The following is a 14,147-nucleotide window of genomic DNA, read 5'->3' on the forward strand; positions in this document are numbered from 1 at the left end:
CCGTCTAAACTTTGAACTCAAGGAGACCCAAGTCCAGCCGTGCTACACCTGACACTCAAACAAAACTAGGCTGTGTGTGTTAATGCAAACATGTTGAAGATTTTTTCTCTTTTACGAGAAACTCTGGACTTCCAGAGTTTCATCCTGAATTTCATCTAGAGCTTCATCCTGAGATATTACTTTAGATCATAGACCCCCGAGGCTTCTAAAGTTTCCTTAGTCTTCCAGAGCAATAATATTAGATGAAGAAACCTAGAAAGGCAATCTTATGGGTCAATCCTTAGTCACCTAACGAGATGCCACCAAAAACAACAGATTAAATGCAGCTCCTGGGAAGTTTCCAAATATATTACCTGGGAATTTTTAGCACCTAGAAGTTTAAGAATCAAAAACATGGGTTTCTTTTAGTTTTTGTTTTTAGAGGAAACAGACCCTTTTATCAATCAACTGAGAGCATATTGTACAGAAGTCACTACATTAAGCTTTTCAAGAGATAGACGTAAAAAGTGTAGAAAATTATCCTGTCTTGCAGGAGTTTACAATGTAACTGAGAAGGTAAATGATCTATCCACAATGACTCAGAGTTAGATCGCCGAGTTAAGTCGCTGTTCTGTTACTTACCATATTTCCTTAGTTTTAAGATACATATTCTTTCCTCCAAATGCATGTAATTTAATGTTTCAGAAACACCGAGATACGTCTTATAAGCAATATGCATACATAGTATGGTAGTTTCCTCAAAACTTATTGTTAAACCGATGGTATGTCTTACAATGATGGTGTTTAAGAATTGAGGAAATAGCCATGTGGCAAACCATTAAATATTTCTGTGATTCAATTACCTTCTCTGTGAATGGAAGCCATAGTCCTGGGCTCACCTCAGAGCGGGGGAGAGCAATGATGTGAAGGCTCTTGTCAACCGTAAAGTACTAGATAAGTAAACAGGGTGCATGAAAAGACAACTAACAATTTCTGGCAAATGTTATGCGCCCCTGAGTTGTTTTTCTTTTCCACAAAGGAAAGTACCACAAAGTGTTGCAGTGCAGATTCATGCAACAGGAGACATGCCTATATTGTATAACACACAGGCAGTATACTTTATGGATAAAGACCAAATGGGTTGGGGCCAGCCTGGTGGCGCAGCAGTTAAGTTCTTACGTTTTGCTTCAGCGGCCTGGGTGCGGACACGGCACTGCTTGGCAAGCCACGCTGTGGCAGGTGTCCCACACATAAAGTAGAGGAAGATGGGCACGGATGTTTGCTCAGGGCCAGTCTTCCTTAGCAAAAAGAGGAGGATTGGCAGCAGATGTTAGCTCATTGCTAATCTTCCTCAAAAATAAAAATAAAAATAAAAAATAATAATACGAAAAGACCAAATGGGTTGAAGAGGGGAGGAGGAGGGAACACACTAATTTATTGTTATATACACTTGGATCAAGTTTAGTGTGGCCTAGAAACATCGGCAAGTTTATACTGATCTTCATAGATCATTACAGGCATTACTTCCTGAGCAGGGAAAAGGCACTTGAATCTCACAAGTATGTGTGAATTCTCTGAGTTTCTCTTTCCTAGGGCTTAGCACTAACTCTGTGCTTCTTTCTCCCTTCTTTTTCTTAAACATTTATTGGGCCCCTACAGCATAGCAGGCACTGGTCTAGGCCTTGGGAAGACACCGGCAACTTAGCGGAACTAGGAACTGGATGGGTGAGTGGGGGGATGCATGGAGTGAGGGAAGTCTATACTGGGAGTGTGTGATGGAGAGAAAGGAAAAAGGGAGGATCAAAATGCTGATAGAGGAAGCAACAAGTAAGCCAAGTCCCAGAGGACTAAAACGGCCTAGCTGTGTAAGGAACAGCCCCTCTGATTATTCCTTACTGACAATTCTGTATTGCTCTCCTATGTATGTTGGATACTCATTTCTATTTCAAGCAGATTCTCTTCACACATCTTCAAATATATCTTTCTTTTCAGCCAATCTTGACCCAGGCAGGTCAACAGGATCATCTTCTCTCTGACTCGGAAGGGACACTAGTGGAAACAGTTGCATTGGAAATAAAAGCTTTTCTTGTCTCCCAGGGGAAATGTCTGATGGATTCCTGCAAGATGCTGTGAGGTGGTATGGAGTAAGGCTGGGATCAAGAGCCCACCTCCACTGCTTATTAGCTATGTGTTCTTGGGCAAGTTCCTTAGCTTCTGTGAGCCTTGAGTTCCTCCTCTCCTGAAAGGATATGATACTATCTATGAGATAGTGTTACTCAGAGTATTAAATGAGATATAAACCCATCTGCATAGACGTAGCTCATTTTTCTCTATAGGGGCAGGGCATCACGGAAGACTTTCATTTTATGCTTAATTCTGCTTGGGAAATCCAAAGAGGGGAGCCTATCAGGAGTGGGTCACTGCTGGATAGTGTATATTATTGTCATCAGTGCTGAATTATGTCATATGTAACTAACAGCACAGATTCTGGAATTAGAGGTCGTGGCTTCATCACATTTCCAATTGATTGATCTTGGGCAAGTAAATTGATTTTCCCTAGCCTTCTGTTTCCAAATCTGTAAAATTGGGCTCCTATCTCCTATGGCTAGGACCTAATGAAATGATACATGTAAACTACTTAGCACAGTGTGCTGCCTGGCACACAGTTAAGTGCCCAATAAAGGTTTGCTTTCATCAAGTTTATTCATCCGAGGTTGGTGTCCTCAGGCCGGGAGGATACATCGATGGTGTTCCCATATGAACTCTGGGCATTTTCTAATGGGAATATTTTTCTCTTTAGGAGCCCACCTTAAGAAAGAGCAGGTGCTTTTGATTTCTGGAGAAGCCTGATGATGATAAGATCTCGCCTACAATTTCTTGGAGGGGTGGGGACCCAGCTAACAATCAGGTGCACAATATTCGTTTCAAGGGCAAGTTGAAAGAAGTCGGGGAAGCGGAGTCAACCATTGTAGAAGGCTGGTCTCTAGATGTTGAATTTGCATAAGAAACAGAATGGGGCAAAATGCACTTGGGCCAAATGGTATTTGATACTTGCTCTGATAAAAGGTAGAAAGCTCCTAGTTTTTCCTGGTAATTACCCACAATTCCGCTGCCGCAGCCCATCCCCTGTCTGCTTTCTAATGCTCCTCTCCCTTCCTGGGATGAAGATGGAGATGGCGGGGGCGGGGGAGGGGGCCGCTGCCACTGGGAGACAAAATCCAAAAGCCACTTCTCCCACTGAGACCTTCGCTAATGCTCCATAAGACTCAAATAAAACTGATGGGAGGATTTGAACAATCCCAGGATCTTGAAAGAGCCCAGTGGAGAGGGTTTTATAGCAGACTCATCTGAAAGGTGAGCTTGTCTCTCCTGTGTCTTTCTTTTGCGAATTGCCAGGCAATAGAAGGTACCCGTTCTGTTTGAAGGTCCTGCGTGATTTGTGAAAGCTAGCCCAGACAAAGCATTGCCATTTGCAAAATGCCAATCAATATTTTCATTCATAGCTCAGAAATTGTATAGGTGATGAATCATGAGGATAAACAATACCAGTAAACTCTTACTGAGGTAACAGACGGTACTTTAAAAATAAAGCTAATGAACATGCATTAAAGTTTAAATGGCTGCTTTATTAACTTATTTTTTAAAGCGCTCTGTTTTGAGTTCATTAAATGTTGGCTTTGTTCAATGGACTCCATTGTTTCCATTAGGCCCTGAATAAGGCCTTCTTCTACTTCGTGGGAGACTGCCAACTTGCAAATGAGTGGGTGTTCCCATGCAGGCTTCAATGGCTTCCTCCCTGGGAATTAACAGCTCTCCAGAGAAAGTGCTTCCCCTCCTAGAAAATACGCTGCTTCCTAAAGGAGAACCGAGAAACGAGAAAAGAGCCTCTGCTGATAGCTCCTCAGAAATTCAGGGCTCCCCCCTGCTCTCCGCAGACCCAGCAGCCATCAGTTTCAGAGAACCAGATCGCCCCAGGTGGATAAACTGCCTCCTCCAGGAGATCCTGGAGTCTTATCTAGCCAAACGCTAAGCAGAGGATGAAGCCTTGCCCTCTTTCTCATCAGCCCCTGTCTCCCCACCGCCCTCCTTACCTCCAGTCATAAGACTGGAGAATAAAAAATGGCTCCTCCTCAGATCATGATTAGGGATCTCATTGCTGGTCTAAAACATTCAAGGCAAATAATTTGCTCTGTACTTGAAAATTTCCAGAGCGTCATTCACTTACTCTCTCATTCATTTGCTCATTTGTTCATCCATCAAATATGTAATGAATGTCTGCTAGGTACCAGGTAGTAACCACATATGTATATATGAATCTCTCTCTTTCTCTCTCTCTCTCTTTCTACTTGGGGTAAATCTAAGGATATTGAGGAAGGACACAAATAGGCTTTAAAGGTAAAGAATAATGGGACAGAGAAAAGGCATCTAATTTAGACAGCCTGGTCAAGGAAACCTCTTTGGAGAGACTTAAGTTGGGGCCTGAAGGATGAGAAGGAGTTGGGATGGGTGCCAAGGGGATGCGTGCATGTATGTGTGTAGGGGCGGAATATTCTAGGCAGGCGGTGTGGCACTTAAGGAAGCTTCTGATGTAGGATGGAGAGGATACATTCACCAACCTTTGCATACTCTTCTTCTTCTTTTTTTTTTTTTTAAATTTTATTTTTTCCTTTTTCTCCCCAAAGCCCCCCGTACATAGTTGTTTTGTATATTCTTCGTTGTGGTTCCTTCTAGTTGTGGCATGTGGGATGCTGCCTCAGCGTGGTCTGATGAGCAGTGCCATGTCCGCGCCCAGGATTCGAACCAACGAAACACTGGGCCGCCTGCAGCGGAGCGCGCGAACTTAACCACTTGGCCACGGGGCCAGCCCCTGCATACTCTTCTTTTTTACAAGTTCTTTTCCCTGACATCCAAGCAAGTTTTCCTGCTTGACTTGAAGTGCATTTCCTTTGCTTGGCCTTCCATATTGTGAGAATTTCCATCCTTGGTGGATAATGCCATTCTGGATTTTCTTTCTCTGTTTGGCGAATTGGTGTCACTTTGATTATAAATTTATAATTAAGATCGGAGTAATTGTCCCATGGATCTATAGAAACTAAAACTAACGCACAAACTTAGCCTCCAGAACCCATGACCATTTTGGTCGACTGATTTTTCTTTCCAGGAACTTCATGGGAAGCTACTCATGGCTTCTTCCTCATTTCCGGCCAAAGTCTAACCAGGCCTGATACCTTTGTAATTATGCCAGAGATGGAGTGAGTTCCATTTTCCTTCATGTCTGTGACAGTTTATTATAGAGATACTGGCCAGTCCAGTTCTCAGATAGCCCGAGATAGGTAGAAGGAAGGAGCAAGAGAAGAAAAGAATCTATATAATTATCTTGTACACTATTACCAGATGATTCTGCAATTGTAATCACACTTCACTTTGTTTTCAAAAGCCTACATGCTCTAGATAGATACCAGGCACATCAGATACATGGCACACATGCTGCCACGTCCCCCTTCTGCATCCATGCCAGACATCATTAATCAAGAAACTCTTCCCCCTTGACCTCAAATAAAACCTCAGAAGCATTCTCAACACTGCACTTCAGATATTATTAGTCAATTGGAATTAGCATATGAGTTGAAACCAATTTGTTATCCACGATGTAAGCAACTTCACTGCTTCTAAGACAGAATTATGCCCTTATAGCATGATGCGCTTCTCGTACATAGCGTGTACAATAGTCTGACTTCACTTTTTTGCATGAAGCCTCCTTTACTAGACTGAAAGCTCCATTAAGGCAAGGATTATTTATCTGAGTATTTGCTTAGCATTAAATCCCTAGCTCCCAGCACGGTACCAGCACATGGCTCATTTAGAAAATATTTACTGAATGGACCACTGACGCAAAGAAGCGAGAGAGCTTTTCAAACTGTGATGCAACTGCCCTTGAACAGACTCCTTTGCTGAAGGGTACTATTCTGTAGTACTTCTCTGTGAAGTCGACCAGATTTTGGCAAGTTAGCATATAGAGACCCAGCTTCTTTCTGAAGCGCTAAAAATGTGCTGCTCTGATTTTCCTTCGGTCAGCTCTTTGCAGTCACTACTAGTTCTCAATACTAGTTCCGATCACGGCGGCTCTTGTAGGCACTAGAGTTTAAGTGTTTCTGAAGGGAAGGCCATTTCCATATCGCATCAAAGCAGTTTCTGTGTAACTAGAGCGCATGCACCTGCCGATGTTTCCCCTTTGCTCTAAGAACCAAACTGCATCCTGGGAGAGGGGAGGGAGTGTCCTCAAAATCCTGCAGCTCTATTAGCACTCTTCCTACAAAATGCATGCTTGACATTGTAGTTAAATGATTTTAAATGATCTCTTGTACCAGGTTCTGAGTAGTCCCACTTTTCTGCTTTCTCTGACCCTGCATATGTGCATCTTATTTGTTTAATAAACTGACAGAATGACTTGTGACACTTTCAAGTCTACTTCCCAACTCAGTGAATACATTATGCATTTCTGAACCTACAGAATTACAGTACCTGTGTTAAACATTTTGAGAAAGTTGAAAACCTGGAAAGTTACAAAGGTAGTTTCCCCTATAAAATAGGAACCCTCACAGCTTTTAAAGACTGAAGGGCAATAGTTTTAATTAAAGTGAGCTATAAATCGTGGCAGAATTTCCACCATATCATCTATAATTCATTATTTGGTAGAAGGAAATTAGAGCAGTGAGTTCATGTTGCAAGCTTTCTTTACATGGTGATGATTAAAGACCAACACCCTTGTTGGATTGATCAGTCTTTTGATTTCTGAAAAGAAGCTCTTTGCTTGTACAGCCAGAGGGAAATGGTAATTAAAATGGATTAAGTGATCAATAGCTGCAAGGAGTAAGGGAAAATGCTGGAGCGATATACACACATAATTATAGTCTCATTTACCAGCCATTTTCTTAAATCTACAAACCTAGGGCTGTGATGGACCCAAGGAGAAGCATATCAAAAATTCTGAAGCTGGCGGAGGTCCTTGCTTTCTTGAGCGAAGACTTCTGGGGATAGAAAGTGGATGTTAGGTGATTTCAGAAGGTTGCAGATGGCTAAAGGCCATTGCGGGGAAATCAGGGCCAGACCACATTGGGCATCATTGACAGAAGAGATGAGCAATGGAGAAATATTGGGTAAGAGCTAAAGTGTTCTACAGACCACAGGGGTGGATACTGGATGATGGAGGATTTTTGTTTTCAGATGTTAGTAAATGAATAGAGCCTCTGTTATCTAGACAATTCATACTCATTCTTCAAAGACAGGCTCAAAGCTACCTGCTATGTGAAGCTGTCTGAGATCCTCCTACCTCTGGGGACTTTAAGCTTTTTTAACTTCTGTTGTCTACATCATGTATACGGCATCTAGTATGTGCTGCTATGTGTATGTCTTGTCTTCTTAAACTGAGAGCTTGTAAGTCTTTGCATTTCTCATAATACCAAAACCTGTCATAATGATCATTTGTTGAGAGATTCTGATGTTAGGCTCTGTGCAAGAATAGAAAGATAAATATAAATCCCCAAATCTTAGTGGCCTAATACTGAGAAATTCATTTCTCACTCATGTGAAGTTTCAAACAGCTGTTCCCAGCTGGTAGGTGGTCTTCCTGTGGTTATGCAGGGAATTGAGTTTCTTGCATCTCAGGGCTCCCTTCTCCTCTGAGTCCTCAGAGATCTCTGTATTGAGCCAGCAGATGGAGAAAGAGTATGGAGAATCTCCAACGAGGAATTTGAAAAGGCCAGGTCTGGAAGTGGCACACATCTTTTATGCTCAGAGTTCATTGGCTAGAACTCAGTTAAGTGGCAATATTTAACTTCAGCTCTCTGCATAGAGAGAAGAGAAAATGGGTTTTGGTGAACAGATAGCAGTCAAATACATATAGCTACCTTTGGAAAGACTGTGTATGTGTATCTATCTATCTATCATCAGAGATTATTCTCACTTTACACATAAGAAAACTGACGCTTGGGAAGCTTAAGTCACCTGCTGGGGTAAGCGCTGGTGCTTGAATCTGACCCATGATTGTTTGGTTCTCAAGCCACCACACTATATTTCTTTGTTAACCTGGTTTCTTACACTATTCCATTGTTTTCTATTTCCCCTGTCACCATTCTTATTTAGGCCTCCCAACATCCTACCTTAACGGCTATAATAGCTTCAAGCTGGCTTCCTTGGTGTCAGTCAACGAGATGAATTATTGACAGATCAATCTTCTTAAAAGACAGCTCCAAGCTTATCAATTCACAGCTTGAAAATTTTTAATAAATGCTCAGTAAATATTTGTTAACTGGCTCCCTAGTGAACAAAGAGCAAAGGCCTTGGCCTGAATTCAAGGCCCCAGATTAGAGAATTATCTGGAAACAATCTGAGAGTCTACACTGGGTCCCAGAATGTGCTAACCTTCTGCGGGCGAGCTGTAGAGAAGGCTGTACTGGAAAGCAGCGATTCTGGGTTGTTAAAGAATGACTTCTTTCCTGATCTCGTTCTAGGAAAGGTTAGGTGTCTTACTCCCTGACAGTCTCTGGGTTTAGCCACACAGGGCTCTGTTTTTGGCAGAGAGAAAGAAGAAACTGCCTTTGGACATGCCACACAGCTCTTGAATCCACTCCTCTGCACATACTCAGTGAACGCCAGCCTCTACACCGGTTGTGGGCAAAGAAAGGGTCATAGAAGGCTCCTGAGCTTGTATGGGGGTTCTGTTTAATTAATCCAGTGATTTATCCAGAAGAACTAGTGTATGCACAATGGTGGCAGCAGATTTTCTGTAAGGAAGGGATATAAGACAGCACTTTAGTTGAAAAGTGGGATGATTCAGTGATTAAGAGTAACTTACATAAGACTGAAAAAGCTCAGCAGTTCATACTGAAGATTGAAACAGTTGATATGGATTATAAGTAAACTGAGGTCCCCAGCTGTCTCTACTTTTTTGCACTACTATCCAGGAAATACTTTTTGCAGTGCTGAGATTCTCTGCCCCTTCTTCATCACCTAACACTCCCTCTGCCGCTTCCTCTGGCGGCATTGCAAGTTTGCGCCTGCCAATGCCAGCGACATTGGAAGTGCCCACCAGTGGCCATCTTCCGGGCCCTGGCTCAGCAGAAGAGCTGCAGACAGTATGATGGTTTCTTTGACGGCAGCTGACTGTGTGGGAAAAAACATCAAACAAACAAACAGAAAGGGACTCATTCTCCCTTTTCTGTCCCCCACCTGCAGACATCTAAAGAGCAGGCCCTGCAGAGATAATGGGAAGAGGGTTCAGTGTAAAGACTTCACACATTTCAGATTGGCCAGACCTTCTGACCCAAGGGAGGCAAGCCTCAGGCCTCAGAGTGCAGGCCAGTAGGCTCTAGTCTTGGCAGGGGTTGGGGGAAAAGAGGAACTTGGGATCCAGGGCTGGTTATGTAGGTAGCTACCAAGCTGGCAGGGATTTTGGTGATTATCTGGCCAGAGCAATAAACTTTGGCACAATGGTGCTGCTTCCCCTACTCATGCCTAGGACAGACAATCTGCCCACTCTTTTGCTTGCTGAGTCCCTCTGTAGATTACCAATCAATCCCAAGAAAGGATCTGATGGGCCAGCAAGTACCTTATTGGTGGAGCTGTTTTCCCAGGCCATCTATCCCAATTCTTGCTGACTAGCCTATAGAAGGACCAATCCCTGGTTCAATCAACTGAGATTAGAGAGTCAAGTTCAAGTTGGTAAAGTACAGTGATCAGGTGTAAGAGAATTTTGGCTTCCCTTTTGTCAATGAAAATAATCCATAAAATTTGGGAGAGTTTATTCTGAGCTGAAATCTGAGGACCATGGCCCGGGGCCCTTCTTCCCGAAGGAAGAAAGGAAACCGAAGAAGTGGGGTGCACAGAGTGGTTATATACCTCCAAATAGGATGTTTCACATATGATTGAAATATCTCTTTTACAACAGTCACGAGACTGCTCTGTCAGCACAGCGATTGATGGACACAGCAGGTAGTTCTGCTGTCTCAGTGAACACAGCAGGGTGGCAGGTCTGCTGTCTCAAGCTGGGTGGTCACAGGTGAGCTGGGTGGTCAAAGGTGAGCACAGCAATCAGTTCCTAGCCTAAGGAAAGATGCTTATCCCTAAGGAAATGCCAATGTGGGGGGAAGTTGCACCTTTATCTCAAAGGCCTTTGTTCTTGCCATAGGAAATGTTTTAAAGCAGATATACAATGCATGCTCAACAGCCACAGTCAGGCCCTTTTCGAAAAACAAAGTCAGGCCGAATTAGGTTTACACCAAATGGCTTCCTCATATACTCCAATATATCCTATTACGTGCCATTTTTATTTGTCACTTTCCTTTAGCGGAGGATCATAAGTGCAAGGCCCTCAGAGTGTTATGTCCGGGACATTCAAACAGGCCCTTTAATGACTTGTTTCCTCATCTACAAAGTAGACACGTTGTTGAAAAGGATTTTTCGAAGTCCAATGACAATGAGAGTAAGCTATTTTGTAATATTACAATTCCAGCTGATAGTTATACAACATTTATTACGTTAACCCTAAACACTTTTCACGTGTTGGCAAATTTATTCTTTGCAACAGCCTTTTGAGGTGGGTATGTATGGTTATCTCCAATGTACAAGTGAGGCTATTGAGGCACAGAGAAGTTAAGAATCTTGCTTACATCACACAGCTAAGAAGTAGAAGCCTGACTATGACCCTAAGCTGTGTGGCTCTGGGGTCAGCATCAATTCAAGTTCTTATTAACTAAATTCATTTTGTAAAATGAGAAGGAATGCAAATAGTTCTGTAGGTCTTATTAGCAGAAGTACTAGCTAATAATTATATTATTAGCACAGTATCTGGCAGCTAATACATTTCTGTTAAGTGAATAAAGTGAGAAAAATGAACAAAACATACAGAAGCCTTGGAATGACAATACCTAAGTATTCAAGTGGTTTTTCATTTCATTAACAATCTTATTGTCCACCACAGAGATCTAAGTCATCAATTCTCAAACTTTTTGGTCTCAGGATTCAAGTATGCTCTTAAAAATTATTGAAGAGCCTTGGTTTTATGGGTTATGTCCATTGATATTCAACCACATTAAAAATTAAAGCTGAGAGGGGCCAGCCCCGTGGCCGAGTGGTTAAGTTCATGTGCTCCGCTGCAGGCGGCCCAGTGTTTCGTTAGTTCAAATCCTGGGTGCGGACATGGCACTGCTCATCAAACCACGCTGAGGCAGCGTCCCACATGCCACAACTAGAAGGACCCACAACGAAGAATATACAACTATGTACCGGGGAACTTTGGGGAGAAAAAGGAAAAAATAAAATCTTTGGAGAAAAAAAAATTAAAGCTGAGAAATTTTAAAAATATTTATTATTTTATTTAAACATAACAATACTAAACCCATTAAATGTTAGCTTAATTAATGTATTTTTAGTGAAAAATAACTGTATTTTCCAAAACAAAAAAATATCATAACAGTGCTACTGTTTCAGATGGGTATAAATCTCTTTAACATCTAGCTTCATAGAAGACAGCTAGATTCTCATATCTACTTCTGCATTCAATCTTTTGTGATATGTTGTTTTGATTGACTTCACACAGATTTATAGTTAGAAAAGAGGACTATTCTAATAGATTCTTTAGATAATTGTGGTGCTTCTTTTTTTCTTCTTCTCCCCAAAGCCCCCAGTCCATGGTTGTAGATTCTAGTTGTGAGGGCCTCTGGCTGTGCTATGTGGGACGCCATCTCAGCGTGGCCTGATAAGTGGTGCTAGGTCTGCACCCAGGATCTGAACCAGTGAAATCCTGGGCCGCTGAAGCAGAGGGCGCAAACTTAATCACTTGGCCACGGGGCCGGCCCCTGGTGGTTTTCTGATAATGCACCAAAACCCAATAGATGGTAGTTTTTCTTAGAGGTTAGTAGCAATGTGGAATCTGAAACTCCGTCACTGAACCTTTGGTACTCTGCAACACTAAAATCCATTGGTCTACCTTGCACTCTAATGGGTCTTGTACCCATGCATGATTTATAACACCATGCACTGGCCTTTTGGAAAATATCAGTTCACTGAGTTATGCTGATTTTCCAAAGGTTGACATATTTCATTATTAAAAAATAAAAAATCACATGCCTTGATATCACCAGTATCTCTTGAGAAAATTCCATGAGTACTGAGAAGCTGTTAACATCATGGTGGTGGATAACAGACTTTGGAAATTCTACTTTTCCAGTGGAAGTTCAACTTTTATCACTGGCAACAAACATCATCAGTTATTTTCTTGTAGTGACAAGCTCACTTAATTCATTTCAGAGAAAATGTCTGCCAAAGATCCAAGTTGGAAGAGCCACAGTTTGTCTGTCAATTGTTCATTCAAGTAAAAGTGTTCTCCCTGAAAAAGTGGCTAGCTCAGCCCTTAATTCAAACAATCTTACAAGTGCCTTTCCTCAAGACGATCAGCCCATTTTGCTACGTAGCAGAAGTCCTTTATGTAAGCTTCCCATTTTGTTATGCGTGATGTTGACATTAAACAGTTATGTACTCAAGGGTTGGGATTTATTTAAATTAATAATTTTTACTGCTTTATCAAGGATATTCTTGAGTGAAAATGACTCAAAAAAAAAAAAAAAAGCTGAGGGTGTACCATATTGGCAATGACAAGACTATCAGTATGGTTTGGTGCCACTGCCTGATTCTTGCTAAGGCACCAGCAGTTATATCCATCATTGTCAGTGCAAATACCATCCCAATGAAAAGGGCAAATGATGCCTTAGTATTGTTATGGAAATGGTTTTCACCTTACTGACTCCCAAAAAGGGTCTTGGGTGCTCAAAGAGATCTGTAGGAAAAAAAAAATCCCTTGCATCATCATTTTCTAAGTACTCCGAGATTATCAATTGTTTGCTTTAACGATCATGTTACTGTTGTTCCTTGTTGATTGCTTGTCCCTCCCACTGAATTGTAAGTGCAGTGAGGGTAGGGAACTTTCTCTGGATTATCCACAGTTGGATTCCCATTACCCTGCCTAATGTCCAGCATTTAACTAACTATTTATTTGATGATGACATAAAAAGCAATGATTGCCATCTGATGCTCATCCTGACTGGGAGAAAGCATCAGAGCTTTGGTACACGAGTATGATGTAATTGTTTCAGTAATGCTGGTGAGGAGGCATACTGGTGGGAGGCAGGGATGGTGGTTAGGAGCCAGGACATGGAAGCGAGGCAGACCAGCCGTGTGTCTGTGGATAAGTTACTTAACCTCTCTTTTGTCCACTTTCCTCATTTGGAAAAAGGTGGTAATGCCAACACCTGCCTCCAACAGTTGTTGGGAAGATGAAGTGAGATAAGGCAGACAACTCAGCACCCAGTAAGTGCTTAAGAAATCATAGCTAGTGCTGTCACCTATCACCATTTCTCAAGGTCCCAGTAGGAGGGTGGTTTTATCTGGCTCCTTCTTCTATGGGATTCAGGACCCTTCATCTAAAGGACCTCTTTCCTCTGAGCCCTTAGGGCTTCTGCTGGATAGAATCAGGGACACCCCATGTATGGGGAGCTGGCGGCCAACCTTCTCACACTGCCAGTACAGTTGCCTTCAAGAGTCTGCGAGCTTCAAGTGTCAAGGTGTTTCTGGCCCATAGTATAGTCTTTTGGACATTAACTTTGCTTTTAAATCATATCCTATGGGAACATTTATCCACCAACTCTGTTTTCTTAGCCTGTGTCTGCTCATGTGTTGGGAAATCAAGTCAACGCAGATGAACGTGCAGGGTAGGGCTCATAGGAGAAATTTAGGCTAACCTCCTACACCTGTCACCTGTAGGACTGGGCCACAGGTGAGGCATCTTTCTGGTTTCCATCTCATTTGTTTTTATCTTCATCGGTTGTCTGTACAGAGCAGATTGATTTAATGATTTTGTGGTCACTGACTAGTTCCCAAGTTCATTAACAATTCACAGCCAAAGGGCTTTATGTGGCAGTGATGCAGTGAGCCAACGGGTTGGTCCAAATAATGATATTGGTATTCTGGAACAATCCAGAATTGTTCTCATGTATGCACAGCTGTGAGATCCTTTAAGGGAGACTATAGTGCAATGATTGTTTTTTTCTTTTGAAAACAAAACAAAACAAAATAGCCCAATTAAGTTGAATTTGAGCAACTTGGACAGCTGCATG

At 42.2% G+C, this 14,147-nt stretch overlaps 1 protein-coding gene across 1 annotated transcript in view; it reads left to right on the forward strand.

The window, feature by feature from the left end:
* LOC106837558 (guanylate cyclase 2G-like) overlaps positions 1-14,147 on the forward strand; it is a 126,821-nt gene that overhangs the window by 72,382 nt on the left and 40,292 nt on the right.

This window comes from Equus asinus, chromosome 2 (assembly GCF_041296235.1).
Source record: "Equus asinus isolate D_3611 breed Donkey chromosome 2, EquAss-T2T_v2, whole genome shotgun sequence".
In the NCBI taxonomy this organism is placed as follows: domain Eukaryota; kingdom Metazoa; phylum Chordata; class Mammalia; order Perissodactyla; family Equidae; genus Equus; species Equus asinus.